General features: G+C 41.3%; 1 protein-coding gene and 1 pseudogene across 2 annotated transcripts in view; one reads left to right on the plus strand and one right to left on the minus strand.

Annotated features, from left to right (window-relative positions):
* Positions 1-20,106, minus strand: part of NEK3 (NIMA related kinase 3) — a 469,351-nt gene that overhangs the window by 198,757 nt on the left and 250,488 nt on the right. The gene's annotated exons all lie outside the window — the stretch shown is intronic.
* On the plus strand, positions 5,748-18,111 carry LOC307104069 (double-stranded RNA-binding protein Staufen homolog 1-like; annotated as a pseudogene). The gene is made up of 2 exons: positions 5,748-5,831; positions 16,835-18,111. The product of its transcript is annotated as a double-stranded RNA-binding protein Staufen homolog 1-like (transcript).

Raw genomic sequence — 20,106 nt, forward strand, 5'->3', positions numbered from 1 at the left:
ATGAGTTCCTAGAAGCAGCTAGCCATATCCCTTACTAGTGCCTTATTGCTGACAGCTGCACGATATGTATGGTGTAGCATAATTGCTAGATGATGGAAGAAGAGAAAGAGCAATCTTGAATAAACATCTAGAAATTTGGCAAGAATAGTTCAGCAAAGAACAGCATAAAACTGCAAACAAAAAGACTGTATACCAGTTAGGCATATAGACAAATCTTCTTCAGTTAGGTATACAATTAAAAACAAAACAAAAACCCAAAACAAAAGCTGGTGTCTGTTTGCCTGAAGATTGACTTAGGCCTAAAAAGTTTTTAATTTGAATCCTCTTTTGGTGGGCCCTATGGAATCTACTTTTCCAGTTCCTAAAAATCCCTATTATCTTGTTTGCTCATTTACATAATCCAGGAGACCCCTGAAGGCAGCAAGCCTTGGCTTAGTGGCAGCTGAAACCAGAGAGAGACCTTTGGGTGCCAAAGTGGCCTAAAATTAGAAGTTAGTCTTCAAAATTGGTTTAACCTATCTTTCAGAACGGATGAGCATTGTTTCTTCATCTGATTTATCTTAAGAGTTTTGTTGATTGCTACAACTTGTGAAAAAGTTAAAGAAGGGCTTGTTATGAGTAATTTTCAAGAGGATCTTACAGACATGCATTTTTTCCAATAATCAAGAACCACTTCTTTTTTATTCCAGATGAATTTTTGGAGAGTTCTTTCAAGGTCTGTGAAATATGCCGTTGGTATTTTAATGGGGAGTGCACTGAATCTATAGATTGCTTTGGGTAGTATGGACATTTTAATGATGTTGATTCTACCAATCCATGAACATGGTATGTTCTTCCATCTGTTTATGTCTTCCTCTATCTCTTTCTTATGTACATTTTAGGTAGCAACCTAGGTGCCTAAGTGTATGAAGTCTCGTTGCATTTGCGCAGCCGTGGGAGGCTCAGAGAGTAAGGACTTGCTCAAGAGTACACAATCGGCAACGTGGCTAAAAAGAATCTCCTAATGCCAACACCCCGTCCTTAGTTTCCTGGTCCCTGAGGCAACATATGATTTCCTATTACACTGGGCACTAAAAAGAAGGATAGTAATTTTATAATCAATAAATGATCAGCCTGAAGGAATGTCTGCTGCAAGATTAGAATAAACTAAAATTAGCTCATAATTATTGAGTGCCCACTATGTGTTGGCATTGTTTTAAGTGCTTACATGTATTAAGTTAATTTTTTAATTCTCACATCAACTCTATAAGGTAGCATTCACATTTTACAGATGAAGGAAGTTAGGTATAAAGAAGTTAAAGAACTTGTTTGCCCAAGGGCACAGTTAGTGAACTGCTGAGCCAGGATTTGAACCCAGGAAGAGGAGCTCCAAAGTTTATATATATAAGCTATGCCATAGCTATTTACCTTATATTTAGAGATTGGCTGTGAGGATGGTGAAAGACAGCAAATTAAGCACTAGCCTGCATTCAAAAGCCAATGAAATATTTCTGGTATAAAAACAGTGATGTGATCTTTATTGATATTTTGATTGACATTCAACATTTTATTACTATGGCATCCTGTGAGGCAAATATACAATTTTTTTGTAGAGTTATAGAACTATAAAATATTTTTGAAGCTAATTAGATGGAGCCAACTAAACAATTTCTTTGTTTTCCTGGTTGTTTATTATTATTAGGAAAATAAAGAAAAAAACATGGGATTCGCAACTCTCACAGAAGAGTCATAGCTCTCTTTCTATGAAGTCAACATCTGTTTCTACTCTCACATTGCTGAGTCCAGATGTTGTTATCCCCCTAGTACAATCCCCACAGTGAGTGTTTTCCAACTGGAACTTCATGTTCAAGCAAATCAAAGCAGAACAATGTTTTATGTAGGTTGACCTTTGGCTGTTTTGAGCCATCCATTATTAAAAGACAATTCAGTTGCTTTTGTGCTCTGTTCTCAGTCAGTAACACAGCCCCCTCATTCATTACATTAAACTTTGGCTTTTGCATGTCAGAAAAATTATTTAAATTTCCAGTCTGAGATATTATAGGAAAAAAATTTTTTTAAGTATGAGAGATAGCAAAATTTGCTATAGGTTCCTTGTTCATAGTTGTAAAAAATAACATTATGACAAGAATGTTTGCTTGACCTAACTTTAAAAAAACAAACAATTGATTCCCAGAATTCATAAGGTGATATTCATAAATAATGATTGTTTGAAAGTTATATGAATCAAAAGAAGAAAGTCATTAATGAGTAATTTTAACCTAATTTCCATATGTTTTAAAATCTGCTTCAAGACCAAAGGAAGCTTTTGCAGAAGAAAAAAAGCTTTCTTAGATCCCTAACACTACTTTTCATTTGGGTGTTTCTTTCCAGCCTATGACATTGGTGAGTAATTAATGGATATAATGCAGGATACATTTATTCTGCTGGAATAAACTATCCAAAGTCCTTTTACTTAGTTTAAATTTTATGACCCATCCCATGAAGACACAACTCAAGTGAAAGAGGAAAGGTTTGTTGTTGTTGTTTTCATTTAAAAACAATTTTTAAATACAAATCTCACTTTCAGGGAATTTGTTTTCTAGAGCTTGAGAGGGTGTGGTGACTATAAAAACCAACAGCTGTTTGTTGGCTTTATGTATAAGTTATTTATACAGGCTGGGAAAGCAGAATGTCTGGGAGAATTTAAAAAGCCAATCTGATAACTCACAGCAGCAGGATGAGGTCATGGCTGAGCTTGGGGTGGGCTAGAAGCCATACTGAGGCAGGATCTCTGCAGGTGGCCCTGATGTGCCAATGGGAGGAGAGGAGAACAGAGGACAAGAAGGAGGGATTAGATCCAGTTGGATTAAACTAGACCCTGCAATTGACATGTGGAATTACATTTCTATGAAGAAGTAGCTGGGAGGCCATATACTATTTATACTTAAAGTGTTATACCAGGTGTACCGGTTAATAATGCGGATTTTTTTCAATAAATGCAGTTACACATATGTGGATATACATGGACTTGATATGTATGCTATTTTGTTGTATTGACAGCAAGCTTCAAAACTTCATATGTCAAATTTGCTGAAGGTGTTAACATCATAGATATTTTTTATGCTTAAAAATGTCGAATTTCATGCCAAAAAAAGAGCATTTGCGGGAAGCTTTAATTCATTACTTTATTTTGAAGAAAAGTGCTGCTGAAAGTTATTGTATACTTTGGGAAGCTTATGGTGAACATGCTCCATCTCAAGATACTTGTGAACACTGGTTTAAATGCTTTAAAAGTGATGATTTCGATATGAAAGACAAAGAACGTCCAGGTCAATCAAAAAAGTTTGAAGACCAACAATTACAAGCATTATTGGATGAAGATGCGTGTCAAACTCAAAAACAACTTGCAGAAAGATTAAACATTGCTCATCAAACAATTTCCGATTGTTTACAAGCAATGGGAAAGATTGTAAAGGAAGGAAAATGGGAGCCACATCAACTGAATGAAAGACAAATGGAAAACTGAAAAGTCATCAGTAAAATGTTGCTTCAACGGCATGAAACAAAGTCTTTTTTGCATCAAATTGTGACTGGCGATGAAAAGTGGATTTATTTTGAGAATCCCAAATGCACAAAATCATGGTCTGGTCCAGGTCAACCATCAACATGGACTGCAAGGCAAATCGCTTCGGAAGAAAGACAATACTCTGCGTTTGGTGGGATCAGGAAGGTGTGGTGTACATATTATGAGCTTCTAAAACCAGGTGAAGCTGTTAATACTGATAGCTACCGACAACAAATAATCAATTTGAACCATGCTTTGATCGTGAAATGACCAGAATTTGCCAGAAGACACGGCAAAGTAACTTTGCTTCATGATGACGCACCATCACACACTTCAAAACCAGTTAAAGACACGTAAAAGATCTTGCCTGGGAAGTATTAACCCACCCGCTGTATTCACCAGACCTTGCTCCTTCAGATTACCACTTATTCTGATCGATGGCACACGCACTTTCTGAGCAGCACTTCAAAACATATGAAGAAGTGGAAAATTGGGTCTCTGAATGGTTTGCCTCAAAACAAGAAAAGTTCTATTGGGACGGTATCCACAAATTACCTGAAAGATGGGGAAATGTGTAGCTAGCGATGGACATTACTTTGAATAAAGCACTTTTGAAGTTTCTCTTGAAATTATTGTGTTTTCTTTGACTACAAAATCTGCCTTATTAACTGGCACATCTGGATGTTAACGAAATAGCTTGCCAATATTTTCACCAGAAATCAGGACCACTGTATTTCTAGATATTAGAGAGAAATGGGTGTGATTTGGACACAAAAAGTCCCAAGAGGCTAGTCTGCTAGCATTTGTTGTCAGGGCACCAATGTATGTAATCCCGGATAACATTTGTTGAGAGCTTGCTTATGTGCCAGGCACTGGTGAAAGCACGTGGCTTGCATTAAATCATTTAATATTTATACCAGCTTTGGGAGGCAGCTTCCCCAGACAAGGATGCTGAGACCCAGGGAGTTAAAGAACTTGTGCAAAGTCACTCTGAGAACATGACGGAATCACGGTCATACCCCAGGCAGCTTTCTCCGGAGCTCACACTTACAACCACTGGGTTGTAGCTGCCTCCCTGAGGTGCAGCCTCTGGAGTGCTGTCTGGAGGGCTTCAAGGGGTCACTGGGGTACAAAGGGGACAAATGTAATACTTTCAACAATAAAGATGAAAAAATAAAATAAATAAAGTGTAGAGACAAAACGTTTTTCAGTGAAGATTCTATACCAAATCAAATGATCAATCAAGGTATTTTCAGATACAAAAGGTCTAAAAATTTTCCTTTGTTTTCTTTCTCAAGCGTTACTGGATCATGTGCTTTGTGAAAATGGGTGCGTGAACCAGGGTAAAGGAAGACACCAAGGGCAGGAAATGAGGTCTCCAACAGAGAAGAGAAACAGAAGGAATTCCTAACAGACGGGAAGGCGAGTGCCAGGAAAATTCCCAGCAGCCTGGACTGGGGGACAACGGACACATCCAGGAAAACGTCCCCAGGAAGTCAGTAAGTGCTGTCTGATATAGAAAAACCAAGAAATAGCAGCACAAGAATTTTATTTATAACATTGGATGTAAATATTAGGAGGAAGCTAAATGAATTGGAGAATAGGATGAGATTAGAGAAGGGTGAGACAGGGAACTATTGTTTTCATTAGAAGTCATGTAGTACCCTTTGTTTTTTAAACACAATGCAAGTATGACTTCAACAACAATGATTAATTTAAAATATAAGTGCTATTTTTCATACATAGATCTACACACACAGTGCCTATTCCTGTTAAATACTCAGTAGTTGGTTGGTAGCTATTTTTATAGTTTTTGGAGAACTGTAGGTGAAAACTAGGAGGACAGACTCAGAGGCTTCTCCAGAATTTCTATAGGAGAGGCTTAGCCAATGAATAAGATGGTGGGTGAGGTGGGTTGAATTGTGGTTCCAAAAAGATATGCCCAAGTACTAACCCCCAGTATCTGACTGTGGCCTTATTTGGAAGTAGTGTCTTTGCAGATATAATTAAACTAAGGATCTCAATATGAGATCATCCTGAATTCAGGGTGCACCTTAAATCCAATGGTGAATATCCTTATAAGGAACAAAAAAGGAGAAGACGCAGAGAGGCATAGGAAGGAAGGCTATGTGAAGACAGAGTCAGAGATCGGAGTTACGTATCTGCAAGCCAAGCAACTGCCGGCAGCCACCATCTAGCAGAGATGCATGCATGGCATTTCTCCTCCAGAGATTCAGAAGGACCAGCCATGCCAACACCTGGACTTCAGGTTTCTGGCCTCCGGACTGTGAGAGAATGAATTGTTGTGTTAAGCCCCTCACTTTGTGGTAATTAATTACAGCAGCCCTAGAAAAGTAATTCAGTGGGGTTAGCAGACAGACCTTGCCGCTTTGCTTGTGGAGCCTGTATTTCAATCCTTAGATTGTATATTTATTGGGAGTTTTGATGGGGGGTCGGGGGACTGAAGGAGATCCTTACATGATCCCTTGGCATTGCTGCTCTTATATGATCCTTATATGAAGGAGATCCTTATATGATCCCTTGGCATCATAGATCTCAAATTGGATGAGTTCAGCAAAATAAATATGTTTTATTTTTCCAACTTTATCAAAATATAATATTGTGTAAGTTTAAGGTGTACAACACATTGATTTGATACATTATATATTACAAACTGATAACCAGCATAGTGTTAGCTGGAACCTGCATCACATCACATAATTACCATTTTCTTTATTTGTGATGAGAACATTTAAGATACAGCTTTTAGCAACTTCCAAGTATATATACACAGTGTTGTAAGCTATAATCACTATGCTGTAATTTGATCCCTAGAAGTTACTTATCTTAAAACCACAAGTTTGTACTTTTTTACCAACACCCCTCAATCCCTGGTAATCACCATTCTAGTCTGTTTTTATGAGTTCAGATTTTTTAGATTTCACATATAAGTGATATCATACAAAAGTCTTTCTCTATTTGACTTATTTTACTGAAATAAATGTGATTTTAAGTGATTTCAGATGCATAACTTTATGTTATGGAATGTATTTCGGGGACAGCAACATTTCCACACCACTGTGTGCCTATTTCATCAGAGGCAGATATGAGGCAGGAAGATGGGAGTGTTGGCTTGAAATGGTGCAAGGGAACTCCAGGGGTGATGGAAATGCTGTACATCTTTCATGGGGTAATGGTTACACAGGAATATACATCTGTCAAAATGTATTAAAATGTCCATTTTATTGTGTATGAAATTTACCTCAAATAACAACATAATCTCTTGTTTTTGTAACTTGGCTGCTCAAAGTGATAGAGACAGAAATAGAATATTCGGAAGCAGCTATAATTGTAAGAAATGTTAATCATGCTGTTAACTGTGATTGTTTTGTTCTGATTAAAGAAGACACATTCTAACCTGGCTGGGAGTTGCACGTGGGACCTGGAAGCTCACCTAGAAATGCGGCCCATCCTCTACATCTGGGAGTTGCTTATTATCATAAAAAGATGAACAACCTGGTTGCAGAAACCAGAACTGTCAGCCATTTGAAAACCTGCAGCCCTTTGCATACCCACAGGCCTCTGCAAATCCCCAGCCTGCATTCCCTGTAGACTGCCCATTTGGCACACCCTTCTGGCTACTTCCCCATGTAACCTTTGTCCCAATATAAGCAGCTGGCTTATGGTGAGGGGCAGAGCAGATTTTTGTGGGTGACCTGCTGCTCTCCCATACTGCCGGCAGTATTGGAATAAACCAATAATTCAAATAATGCTTCTATGAATACAGGAGTGCATATGTCATGAGTAGAACTTTGAAGGAGAAAAGAGTAGAATGGTAAAGAGGAGGAAATTTTCTGATTGGTGGGGACTAAAGAAAACCTTGCTGACCTTGGAAAGCATAATGAAAACAGGATCTCTTCTAGTTTGCGGCATTTGTATCCTTGAGCTCAGATTCATGCTTGAATTCTATACAGTGCATCTTCAGGAATGAAGGGCCCACAAGAGAATGAGAACACGGAGGCGAAGCGGATACTGTTGGAAGGGGAAAGCATGGAATGTCCATAGAGGTCAAAATAAATGCATATGTGGGTGTGTGGGAGGGTATCAAGGGAAATGAACACTGCCAAGCTGATTTGTTTTCTAACTGCCGAAGCATTCCTGGGACATTTTTCCTAGATGCTAAGACTAGAGAGGTGGCAAGTTTCAACAATATGCTTATCTATTAGAAGTACAAACATTTTTTATTTTTTTGGTAAATGTATTTTTAATTCTAAAGAGACAAGAAATTAAAGAAACTTTGAAACCACATGATCCCTCATAATTCCACCACTCTTTAACTGGTAACCTTCTATTTTTATGTTTTTTTCTAGACTAAAACTCTCTTTAGTATACTTTTGGGTGAGTAAGTTTCCTCTTCATATAATTCCTATTAAGGCAGCTTCTGACTCCCTAACAAACTGGGAGTGATTCTCTAGTCCCGTATTATTCTACCTTAAACTGGATACTTGAACTGCTGAGATGATTTCCTGCAAGTATCATTTCACGACTGTTTCCAAGATTTCCCCTTTCAAAAACTGCTGATCGGTTGTCGTCTGGCTCTGAAGTAAAGGCCGGCGAACTCTGGGTATACAGAGCCACTCTGTAGTTGTCTAGAAGGGGCTGGAGATCCTCCATCCTAGTCCCTGTTTAGTAAGGAAAGCGAGGCCCAGAAAAGTCACAGACCTAACAAATGCCAGAGCTGAGATTTGAGCCAAACTCTTAAAAATAAAACTTGTAATTTAAAATAATTTGAGTCATAGAAAAGTTTAAAAAATAGTATATAGAGTTCAAGTACTAGTATACCCTTCATCCAGCTTCCCTTAATGTAAACAATTACATAACCATAGTTATAAAAAACAGAAATTAACATTGGTACAATGGTATTAATTAAACTACAGACCTTATTTGAACTTCATTAGTTTTCCTTCCATTGTCTTTCCCCCCGTCATTCCAGGATCCAGTCCAGAATGTCACACTTAGTTATATGTCTCCGTAGATTCTTCCAGTCTGGGAGGGTTCCTCAGTCTTTGTCTTTCAGGACCTGACACCTTCAAGAGTACTGGCTAGATATTTAGTAGAATTGTTACAGGATTCCAGGGCAGGAGGGATAGGGGAAACTGAGACAGGAAAATTAGAACAAGGCCAAACAGTGTGAGTAATTTGCAGCTGGCCTGCAAATAACAAACCACTATTTTCCCCAGCCAAGGACACCTTGAGAGCAAATAGTTAAAGACCTCCCTCACTAGAGAATGCAGAAAGGGAGGGGAAAAGGGGAAAGAGAAAAAGGGCAGTTTTATTCCCTAACGGAGAAGCCAGCAGTCTCCGGGCTTGGAAAGATAAAGTTGCCAGGATTCTGGGAAGATCACAACAAGAAAACCTTGAGACTTAATCTGTACCAAGACACTCAGCAATAGACAGGAGGGTATATTACTCCTCGAAATTGCTCCAGATGCTTTTTCTGGATTAGCCGGAAAAGCCCATCTGTGCTCTAAGCCAGATGAAATAAGATAGATTTGCTTGCTTTGCTTTTTCAGGAAAAGGTGCATGCTTTAATAAATTGGCTTTTCACAGCGCACTCAAGGGCTCTCATATACACTCATTTATATAAGAACACAAGGATGGAGATTGGGACAGCCCTCTCCTACTGACTCAGGGGGCTGTCTGGTAACACCTCTCTGGTGTTGGTGAGAGGTGCCTATAACAGAATGTCTCTCAATTGGGGTTTGTGTGGTATTTTCCTACGATTAAATTGAAATCATGTATATTTTGGCGAGAATACCAGAGGTGAAGTGTCCTTCTCAGTGCATGACGTTAGTTTGTCCTGTTACTGGTGATGTTAATCTTAATTACTTGGTTAAGATGGTATCTGTCAGGTTACTTCACTGTCGACTTACTGTTTTCCTTTTATAATTGAGAAATATCTTGGAAGAGATACATTGAGACTATGCTAATATCCTGTTGTTTTTTCTCAAACTTTCATCCAAGATTTTTAGTATCTATCAGTGGATCTAGCCTGCAACAATTATTATTGTGATGTTTGCATAATATTGACTTTGAAATTTATTTATATTTGTAAGTATGGACTCATGGATCTTTATTCTATTTTATGGATTACTAGAGGCCTGGTGTATGAAATTCGTGCATGGGGGTCGGGGATGCGGGGAGAAGAGGGCGTCCCTCATCCTGGCCTGCACCCTCTCTAATCTGGGACCCCCTTGGAGAATGTCTGACTGCCTCTCGAAATCCAGGACCGCTGGCTCCTAATCACTCGCCTGCCTGCATGCCTGATCTCCCCTAAGCCATCTGCCTGGCTGCTTGATCGCTCCTAACTGCTCCCCTGCTGGCCTGATTGCCCCTATCTGCCTCTGCCTCGCCCTGCACCTGGGACCCAGGATTCCCTCCTTCGGCCAGTCGCAGGCACCTGGGACTGGGCTTCCCTCCCTCTGGCCAGCCGCAGGCGCCCAGGACCCAGGCCGGCTTTGCCTGGGCTGGCCGCAGCCACAGCCGCAGAGCACCATGGGTGGGCAGCTTCACCTGGGCTGCAGCTGCTGGCGCCCGGGACCATGGGGCATACGGCTGGTCCCTCTCCTGGGCTGCAGGTGCAGGCGCAGCCGCTGGCACCTGGGACTGCGGGGCGGGTGCTTGTCCCTCTTCTGGGCCACAGACCCAGCTGCTGGCACCCAGGACCACGGGGCAGGTAGCTTATCCCTCTCCTGGGCCACAGGTGCAGGTGCAGCCGCTGGCGCCCATGACCACCGGGTGGGCGGCTTGTCCCTCTCCCAGGCCTAGCCTGGCTGGTCCCATTCCTCTCTTGCAAGCTCATTTGTGCCTGGCTAGTCCCCATTCCTCTCTACTCAGCGTTGAGTGTCTGAGCCATTACGGCATGAGGGTGTGATGACGTGAGGGTGTGATGACGTGATGATGTGACGGCATGAGGGCGTGATGACCATTTACATATTAGCTCTTTATTATATAGGATAATTTAATACTATGATTATTTATTTTGTTGCTCATATTGTTCTAACTTTAGCCAGTGGGAATTCCTTTAGGTTGGTTCCTGTGTCCTTTTGTCATGTCTCATCACCATGAGGTTGCTGTTTTGACAACTTCCTTATTTCCTAGATGTGAGATATTCCAGGTTCAATTAGATTTTTCCCTGTCCAGCCCTAGAATGAACTACTTCTCCAAATCCTAAGGACCAAGGTCTTTTGATATAAACCTCTTATGCTCCTGCTACCAGTTCATATTACATCTTAAACAAAATTATTTAACACAGTACATTTTCTCAGAAATATACTATAAAGGTAGGTGGAGTTGGTACTTGTTGAATTTGTTATAATAATCCATCATTGCCTTGAAGCTACTCCCAATGCTCCTCCATCCACTCTGTTTGTACAACTCTGACAATTTAAGCATGAGGTGGCAGTAAGGAGAGAAGATACAGAGTGGATTGGAGTGTAGCTAAGTGATGTAGGAAGATGATGTGATACAGATGAAGGTATGAATAAGAAGGCTGGGAGAATCCCCTAATGGGATTACAAATACACACATCTAAATTCTTTCTGCTTTACCACTATGCAAATCCAAAAAACACAAAGCTTCAAAAGCAAGTCAGAATTTTTGAAGTTTAACATTTTTTCTGGCACTCTGCCTATAAGGAAGTTGTTCTTTGTGACTTCAGCTCTTCTCTTTCTCAAGTTGCCTCCAGCAGCTGTCTGGGATGATTTATGGGGTCAGGGCAAGTCTGCTTCTGAGTCTCAGACCCTCATTGGATACCTATTATTATACGCTCTGTGTTAGGGATGGATAAAATTCAACATATGGATGTAAAAGAAAACAGAGTTAAATTCAGAGTGGAAATTAAAAGGAAGACTGAAAACAAACTTTATAAGTCTAGATTTCTTATCTTTTTCAGGCACAGAAAGAGAAACATTGTTGTGAGATTGAAACATTGATTGGCTGCCTCTTGCATGCCCCCTACTGGGGATCGAGCCCGAAACCCTGGCATGTGCCCTGACTGGGAATTGAACTGTGATCTCCTGGTTCATGGGTTGATGCCCAGCCACTGAGCCACATTGGCCAGGCAGAAAACTACTTTTTAAGCTTTCATATGTACATTTGTATCAGTGTAAATATGAATCTCAGGCCAGGTCACATTTGTGGTGAAGTGATGACCAGATATATTACTCAAAGTTAAACTCACTGGAAAGATTTTCTGGTTTTCAGTGATATGCTGGAGTGGGAAGTTGTTATTACAGCTGCCCATTGGTATCAGGTAGACCCATCATAAACCAAGTCTGTGTGTTTTTTCTGCTTCTGTTCAGTGGTCATCAGGAACTGATTCCCCATGAGACCATGGAAGAGGGAGTGGAGCAGCAGAAGTAGGTCTTATGGGAATTTGAGCCACTTGCTCATTCAGTTTATGCTTTCTCTTCCTATGTTTCATTCCAGTTAATGGTGAAATGCTGCTTCACACACTCAGCTTCCTAACTCAGTAGACTTGCAAACCCACTTCATGATGTGCAGCTCTGGTCCTGGTCATGTAGTCACCTGGTGTCCTATAGCTGGATGTTCAATCTGTACCACAGCCCAGCAGAGCTAGGAGCTGTTTCTCAATGGAGAATCATAGTTGACAGAGGACGCTGGGGTCTGTGCAGTGACTTTCCCTTTGGGGCTTTTCAGAGGGTGTACACAGCAGCCCCTTCTGTTGTGGATAATTCAAGGACTATTGGGTCTGCGGGGCCATAAGGCAGAGCCCTTTCTGCTCTGGGCTGTACTTAAAAGTAGCAACTCTATTTGAATGTGCTATATCTTGCTTCTAGAATTCAGAGATTCTCCAAGTTTTGTGTTTTTTCTTTTTGGAAGCTAGTGCAACATTGTTTTATGTTTGTTTGTTTGTTTTTTAAGTAAAGATTTATCATTGCAAGTATTACACATGTCCCTTTTTTTTCTCCCATTGACCCCTTATAGCCCCCCAGTGCCCCTGCCCCCAGGCCTTTACCACCCTATTGTCTGTGTCCCTGGGTTGTGCATATCTATCCTATATAATAAAAGCCTAATATGCAAATTGACCAAACTGTGGAATGACCGGTCACTATGATGTGCACTGACCACCAGGGGGCAGACGCTTAGCACAGGAGTTGCCCCCAGACCACAGGCCCCAGGCCAGCCAAGGCGGGTGCGAGTGCCTCCCACCCCAGCCAATCACCCCGCTGGTCACCCCGCAGAGGGAGGTGACCAGCAGTGGTGGCGGGGGGCAGGGCTGGTGAGTGGGTGGTGCCAGACCGGCCAAGGCGGGTGTGAGCAGGGGGCCCTGTTCACCCTGCTGGGTGTTCCACAGATCAGCCCTGATCGCCAGCCAGGCCTAGGGAACCTACCCGTGCATGAATTTCATGCACCGGGCCTCTAGTATATATATAAAAGCCTAAGCGACCGAATGACCGAATGACTGGTCGATCAGTCGCTATGATGTGCACTGACCACCAGGGAGCAGACACTCAATGCAGGAGCTGCCCCTTGGTGGTCAGTGCACTGCCACAGTGGGAGCGCTGCTCAGCTGACTGATGGGTGCCAGATGCCGGGCTCAGACTGGCAAGCCCAGTTGTGGTGGCACGAGCCTTTCCCGCCTCTGCAGCAGCACACTACTGAGTGGACAGGCACAGCGGGGCTGGGATGAGTGGGAGCGGCACAGCGCCCAGCTTGGGCTCCTTCCAGGCCACCTGACGCTTCATGCACTACTACATCCCTTGGAGGATGTCAGCCAGGCCTGCGAGATCGTGCAGAAACTGGCAGTCCGACATACCCCGAAGGGTCCCGGATTGTGAGAGGGTGCAGGCCAGGCTAAGGGACCCCACTGGTGCACGAATCCATGCACCGGGCCTCTAGTCCTATATAATAAAAGGCTAATATGCCAATTGTTCCCTTGGGAGTTCGACTGACTGGGAGTTCGACCACTTGCTGTGACATGCACTGACCACCAGGGGGCAGCATGGAAAAAAGCAAGGCCCCAATTGGCCCTGATTGTCGGCCAGGCCTAGGGACCCTACCTGTGCATGAATTTTGTGCACCGGGCCTCTAGTCTGCATAGAAGTTCTTTGGTTGATCTCTTCCCAACCACCCACCCACCCCACCTTCCCTTTGAGATTCCACAGGCAATGTTGTTTTTAGAGGGCATATTCTAACATGCCCCAGACTTTCCTGGAAACTTATAGTGTGGCAAGCTTTTGAATTTTTATAGGGTACTTGCCACTTCTTGCTTTGCAGGTCTGGATTGGACTAGCATTGTGTTCCTTGGGATATCAGGATGATCAAATTCCCTGAGGACAGTCTTTTTTTTTTTTTTAAATATGTATTTAAAAATATATTTTACTGATTTTTTTTAGAGAGGAAGGGAGAGGGATAGAGAGTTAGAAACATTGATGAGAAAGAAACATTGATCAGCTGCCCCCTGCACACTCCCTGCTGGGCATGTGCCTGCAACCAAGGTACATGCCCTTGACCAGAATCGAACCTGGGACCTTTGAGTCCGCAGACTGACACTCTATCCACTGAGCCAAACCGATTAGGGCCTGAGGACAGTCTTATAACAAAGGTCAGGAGTATTGAAATCGTCCAGAAGCAAGAGAATAAAGATATCTTTTTTTTTTTTTGCATTACAAAGAGTCTTTACTTTTAAATGATTATCAGTACACCAAGTAATAACACGTAACATGTAACAACTTCTTGAATTCTATAATCTAGTAATTTTTTAAAAACTTTTTTGTTTGTTTGTTAATCCTTACTCAAGAATAATTTCTCCCCTCCTCCCATTGACTTTTAGAGAAAATGGAAGGGAGGGGGAGAGACAGAGAGAGAAACATTGATGTGAGAGAGATACATCAATTGGTTACCTCCCATATGGGGCCCAAGATCCAACCTGCAACCAAAGCCCATACCCTTGACCAAAATAGAACCTGACACCCTTCACTCTGTAGGCTGACACTCTATCCACTGAGCCAAACCAGCTAGGGCTAAAATCTAGTAATTTTGATGAAGAGAAACTAAAAGCAGTATAGATAATTATACCAGTATTTATTGTTCTAACTCTTCAGTAAGAAAGGACTGTTTGTAGGTGGCTGCTGCTTCACACAGGTTACAAATAACTAATACTGCTTTTTCATGGATTAAGTCCCTGCTCTTCAAGAAAAGTTTAGAGAAAAAATATTAATCTCTTTCTTCAAAATAAAATATTTTTTACTGTATCTAAGAAAGAAAAAGCCAGTATTGGTATAAATGTTACTTGGGCTATACGACATAGGAAAACAGATATTGTATGCCCATTAAATTTCCAAGAAATACAAGGTAAAAAGATGAAATCTTTGGTTAAGCTATAAGTTTATACAAAGAAGCTAGATTTGCTATTCTTGAAAAAGTGAAGGAACCTACTGTATCTTATACAGAAATAAGTGAATGTTTTTTTTCCCCCACAAGAATATGACTTGAGCTTTGCTACAATTTCATATTCCATGAAGGCATCTAAATCGCCCATCCATGGGACAGGCAGTGCTTTCTTCTTCCCCTGTCCACTTACGCAGTGGTGTTTGTGTGTTTTGAGCTGGATGCTGCAGATAAAGGCCAACAAGTTATTTAGGACTCATCCCTTTTTTGCCAGAAGTAGGTCTGGGGGATGGGCATTTCCTCTCCATTTGAGGAAATTGGAGGTCTTCTTCTCCAATTGAGTTCTGCAAATGTGCTGGGATGCCGGAGCCACAGCATCCTTGGCCTTACACATCTTCTCCCTCTGCAGGTGGTACTGTTCAGTCTCAGCCTGAGCTGCTTTGACCTGCTTCAGCCTCAGGTTCTTTGCTGTAAGTGTCCTGTGACTGACTGACCATAGTGATGGCCTCTACTGCCATCTGTGACAGGCAAAGGAACTACTTGTGATCGTCTTTGTTAATTTGGATTAAAACAATGTAATAGGTTAATATTCGCACCAGGTTTCAAGGGATGTGTTGACCTTTTCCACTAAATATTCCATATTTTTAAATAGTAGCTGTAATTGGAATCCCTCTGAACGAAATTCATGATAATCCACAGTCATTATCCAAGAGTCATTTGGCTCTTGCAAATAGTTCCTTATGTGCACATGTCAGCAATGATATTTCAGTTCTGGATGGTGGACAAACGGTCCGACCCTCTCTGGTTTGGTCCTGGGCAACCTGCAGTGACGCACAGCTGCTGACTGCTAGTATGGCAAGGCGACGTCAGCGTCTTCCATCTCAGGACTGCTTCTTTTCTGTCTTCATGGCTGGAGTAGTCCTGTCGATTCCTCTCTGTTGCTGGAATCCACATGGTCTCGAAGTTGTTTTCTGAAAATATACAAACATATTCTCAAACAAAAGTTAATAAAGGAATATTTCCTATAAATTTGACTTGGGATCCTTTTTCGTTTTTTGCCCAAATGATTTTCCTCTGGCTTGTTTTGACACCATGTGTGGTTTTCATGGGTGTCTTGCTTTTAGCATTACAATTATTTTTCTAAAGTACAAATTTTCTAGATGTAATTTACTTACAGGATATTTTTCCTTACATGATATTCTTCTACTATCCCCCCCTTTTTTTAATTTAAATATTAGGAGGCTTTTGAAAATTTTTTAATGTAGTCTTGATAGCTTTTAAATTTTATTTTTTGTACTATACTGTGACTGCTTTAGGTTCATTACCTGTTATGCAATTTTATCATGAGATGAACTATCAATAACAATTTTAGTTAACACTTTAGGAACTGTTTTTTGTCCAGTACTATTAATTTTTCTAGAATATTCGCTTGCTTCAATTAGCCAATTTAAATTAACCTGAAAACTTGACTACTATTTCACTGTCAAATTTATTACTCTAACAACCATCTTGTTTTACCCTATAAATATTAGTGGAAAGGATTATTTGCCTTCTTGAGTAGGCCCTGAGTATTCCTGGTGGTAGCCTGGATTTAGATATCAAAAATCCACTTCCCCTCACCATAGGTTCAAGACAACTCAAACAATTCTTATTGCAGTGAGAGGGCAGCCGCTGTCTGCCAAGTCTCTGTCTGTTACCCAGGTCCCGATTTGAGCTGGGCATGGGACATTAAGCAGCCATTGGGGCAGGAGACCTCCTTCAGAAGGGGTGAGGGTTCAGGCCCCTGCTAAGTTAGGGGGATGTGGGTCTGTGCCCCACCTCTGTTGACCCCCAAGTTCTCTTCTGATGGCCTCTCTGCGACTGTGCCTATCTTAGGTTGTTCCTTCCCTGAGGAATCTTACCCGTCTCTGGCTAAAACACGATGCTGCTGCAAAAGCTTGGAGAATCCTGCAGAATGAGCCCCTGCCTGAGAGGCTGGAGGTGAATGGAAGAGAATCAGAGGGAGAAAATCTCAATAAATCTGAAATAAGTCAAGTGTTTGAGATTGCACTTAAACGGAACTAGCCTGTGAATTTTGAGGTTGCCCGGGAGACTGGCCCACCCCACATGAAGAGCTTTGCGACCAAGGTGTCTGTTGGGGAGTTTGTGAGGGAAGGTGAAGGGAAGAGCAAGAAGATTTCAAAGAAAAACGCTACTATAGCTATTCTTGAGGAGTTGAAGAAGTTACCACCCCCTGCCTGTAGTTGAACGGGTGAAGCCCCGAATCAAAAAGAAAACAAAACCCACAGTCAGGGTACAGAGCGGCCCAGAACATGGCCTGGTGATGAACCCTATTAGCAGACTGGCCCAGATCCAGCAGGCGAAAAAGGAGAAGGAGCCGGAGTACATGCTTCTCACAGAGCGAGGCCTCCCGCGCCGCAGGGAGTCTGTGATGCAGGTGTAGGTTGGAAACCACACCGCGGAGGGAACAGGCACCAATAAGAAGGTGGCAAAACGCAGCTGAGGACATGCTGCAGATTCTTGGTTTCAAAATCCCGCAGGCTCAGCCCACCAAACCAGCCCTCAAATCAGAAGAGAAGACACCCATAAAGAAACCAGGGGATGGAAGAAAAGTAACCTTTTTTGAGCCTGTCTCTGGGGATGAAAATGGGACTAGCAATAAAGAGGACGAGTTTAGGATGCCTTATCTTAGTCATCAGCAGCTGCCTGCTGGAATTCTTCCTGTGGTGCCCGAGGTTGCCCAGGCCGTCGGAGTCAGTCAAGGACATCATACCAAAGATTTTATCCCGGCAGCTCCGAATCCTGCCAAGGCCACAGTAACTGCCAGGATAGCCTGTGAATTGTTGTATGGGGGCACCTCGCCCACAGCTGAGACCATTTTAAAGAATAACATCTCTTCAGGCCACGTACCCCATGGACCTCTCACAAGACCCTCTGAGCAGTTGGATTATCTTTCCGGAGTCCAGGGATTCCAGGTTGAATACAAAGACTTCCCCAAAAACAACAAGAATGAGTTTGTATCTATCAATTGCTCCTCTCAGCCACCTCTGATCAGCCACGGTATTAGAAAGGATTTGGAGTCCTGCCATGACATGGCTGCACTGAATATTTTAAAGTTGCTGTCTGAGTTGGACCAGCACAATTTACAATAGCTAAGATTTAGAAACAGCCTAAATGCCCATCAGCAGATGAGTGGATTAGAAAACTGTGGTACATCTATACAATGGAATACTATGCTGCTGTACAAAAGAAGGAATTCTTACCATTTGCAACAGCATGGATGAAACTGGAGAGCATTATGCTAAGTGAAATAAGCCAGTCAGAGAAAGATAAATACCACATGATCTCACTCATTTGTGGAATATAATGAACAACATAAGCTGATGAACAAAAATAGAACCAGAGTCATAGAAGCATCCAACAGACTGCCCAACCTATGAGGGAAGGCGAGGGGTGAGGGGGTCAGAGATCAACCAAAGGACTTGTATGCATGTGTATGAGCATAACCAATGGACACAGACAGGGGGTGGTGGTGGTGGTGAGGGCCTTTGCTGCAGGGTGCGGGCAGCCGGGGAGAGGTCAGTGGGGGAAAAAGGAGACTTAGGTAATACTTTAAACAACAAAGAATTTAAATTTTAAAAAAAGAAAGGAGAAGCGACATTAACAAAATGTCCAATTAAGACACCCCCATATCATATACCCTCTGAGCAATAATAATAATTTGGCATCCATCCACAGGCAAAAAAGTCTTTGTGGAAGCTTTGGGATCGGGGTAGCAGATTATAAAATTTTGTTGCAGTCCAAGACCAAAGAGCAATTTTGAGAAGGCAGGTTTCCACCTAATTTGCTAACCAGGGTCCAAGCTACAGAACTCTGAGGACTCTGCTATAATCCCATTTGGCTTGGCCCTGTACTGGCACCATCTATCAAGGGAAGAAAGTGAAAAACATCACAAATACGTGGAAATTAAACAGCACAGTCCTGAAAAACAATAGGTCAAAGAAAAAATCAAAAGGGAAATCAGAAACTATCTTGAGACAAATGAAAATATAAGTACAAAGAGCTATGAAATGCAGCAAAAGCAGTTATAAGAGGAAAATTTAACATGATAAATGCATAAGAGGCAAAAAGAAAGTTCTCAAGGCATAACCCTATTTTTACCTCAAAGAATTATAAACAGAATATTCTAAGTCAAAATTTAGCAGAAGGAAGAAATCATAAGTATCAGAGCAGAAATAAATGAAATAAAGACTAGAAAGACAATAGAAAAGATAAATGACAGTAAAAATTGTTTTTTTGTAAAGAGAAAACTGACAAATCTTTAGGTAGAATAATTAAGAAAAACAGAAGATTTAAATAAGCAAAATTATAAATGACAAGGTGAAGAGATTAGCCAAGGAACATATATGCATAGCCCAATGACACAGACAACAGTTTGGTGAAGGCCAGGGGGTGGGAAATAGGGGGTGTAATAGTGTCAACAATAACAAAATTATAAATGAAAGAGGGGACATTATAACTGACACCACAGAAATATACAAAGTATATTAACAGGCTATTATGAATAAATACATTCTAACACATTAGATAGCTTAGAAGAAGTGAATCAATTCTTAGAAACATACAGCATAACAAGGCTGAATTATGAAGCAATAAAAATCTAAACAGACCAATAATGATTAAGGAATTTGAAGCATAATAAAAAACCTAATAAAGAAAAGCTCAGGTCTGGATGTTTCACTGGTGAATTCTACCAAAATTTAAAGAAAAATTAATGCCAATTCTTTTTAAAGTCTTCCAAAAAGTTGAAGAGGAGGGGACATTCCCCTCATTTTTGGAGGCCAGCATTACCCTGATATCAAAGCCAGATGAGGACATTATAAGAAAATAAAACTATAGGCCAACATCCCTGATAAACATGGATATAAAAATTCTCAAGATGCTGGCAAAACAAATTCAATAATACATTAAAAGGCCATGATCAAGTGAAATTTACCCCTGAGATGCAAGGATGGTTCAACAAATGCAAATCAATAAATGTGATACACTATATTAATAGAAAAAAATATATGATCTTCTCAACAGATGCAAAAAAAAGCATTTGATAAAATTTAACACCCTTTTATGATGAAAGTTCTCAAAATATT

Source organism: Cnephaeus nilssonii (genome assembly GCF_951640355.1).
Source record: "Cnephaeus nilssonii genome assembly, chromosome: 8".
NCBI classification, from domain to species: domain Eukaryota; kingdom Metazoa; phylum Chordata; class Mammalia; order Chiroptera; family Vespertilionidae; genus Cnephaeus; species Cnephaeus nilssonii.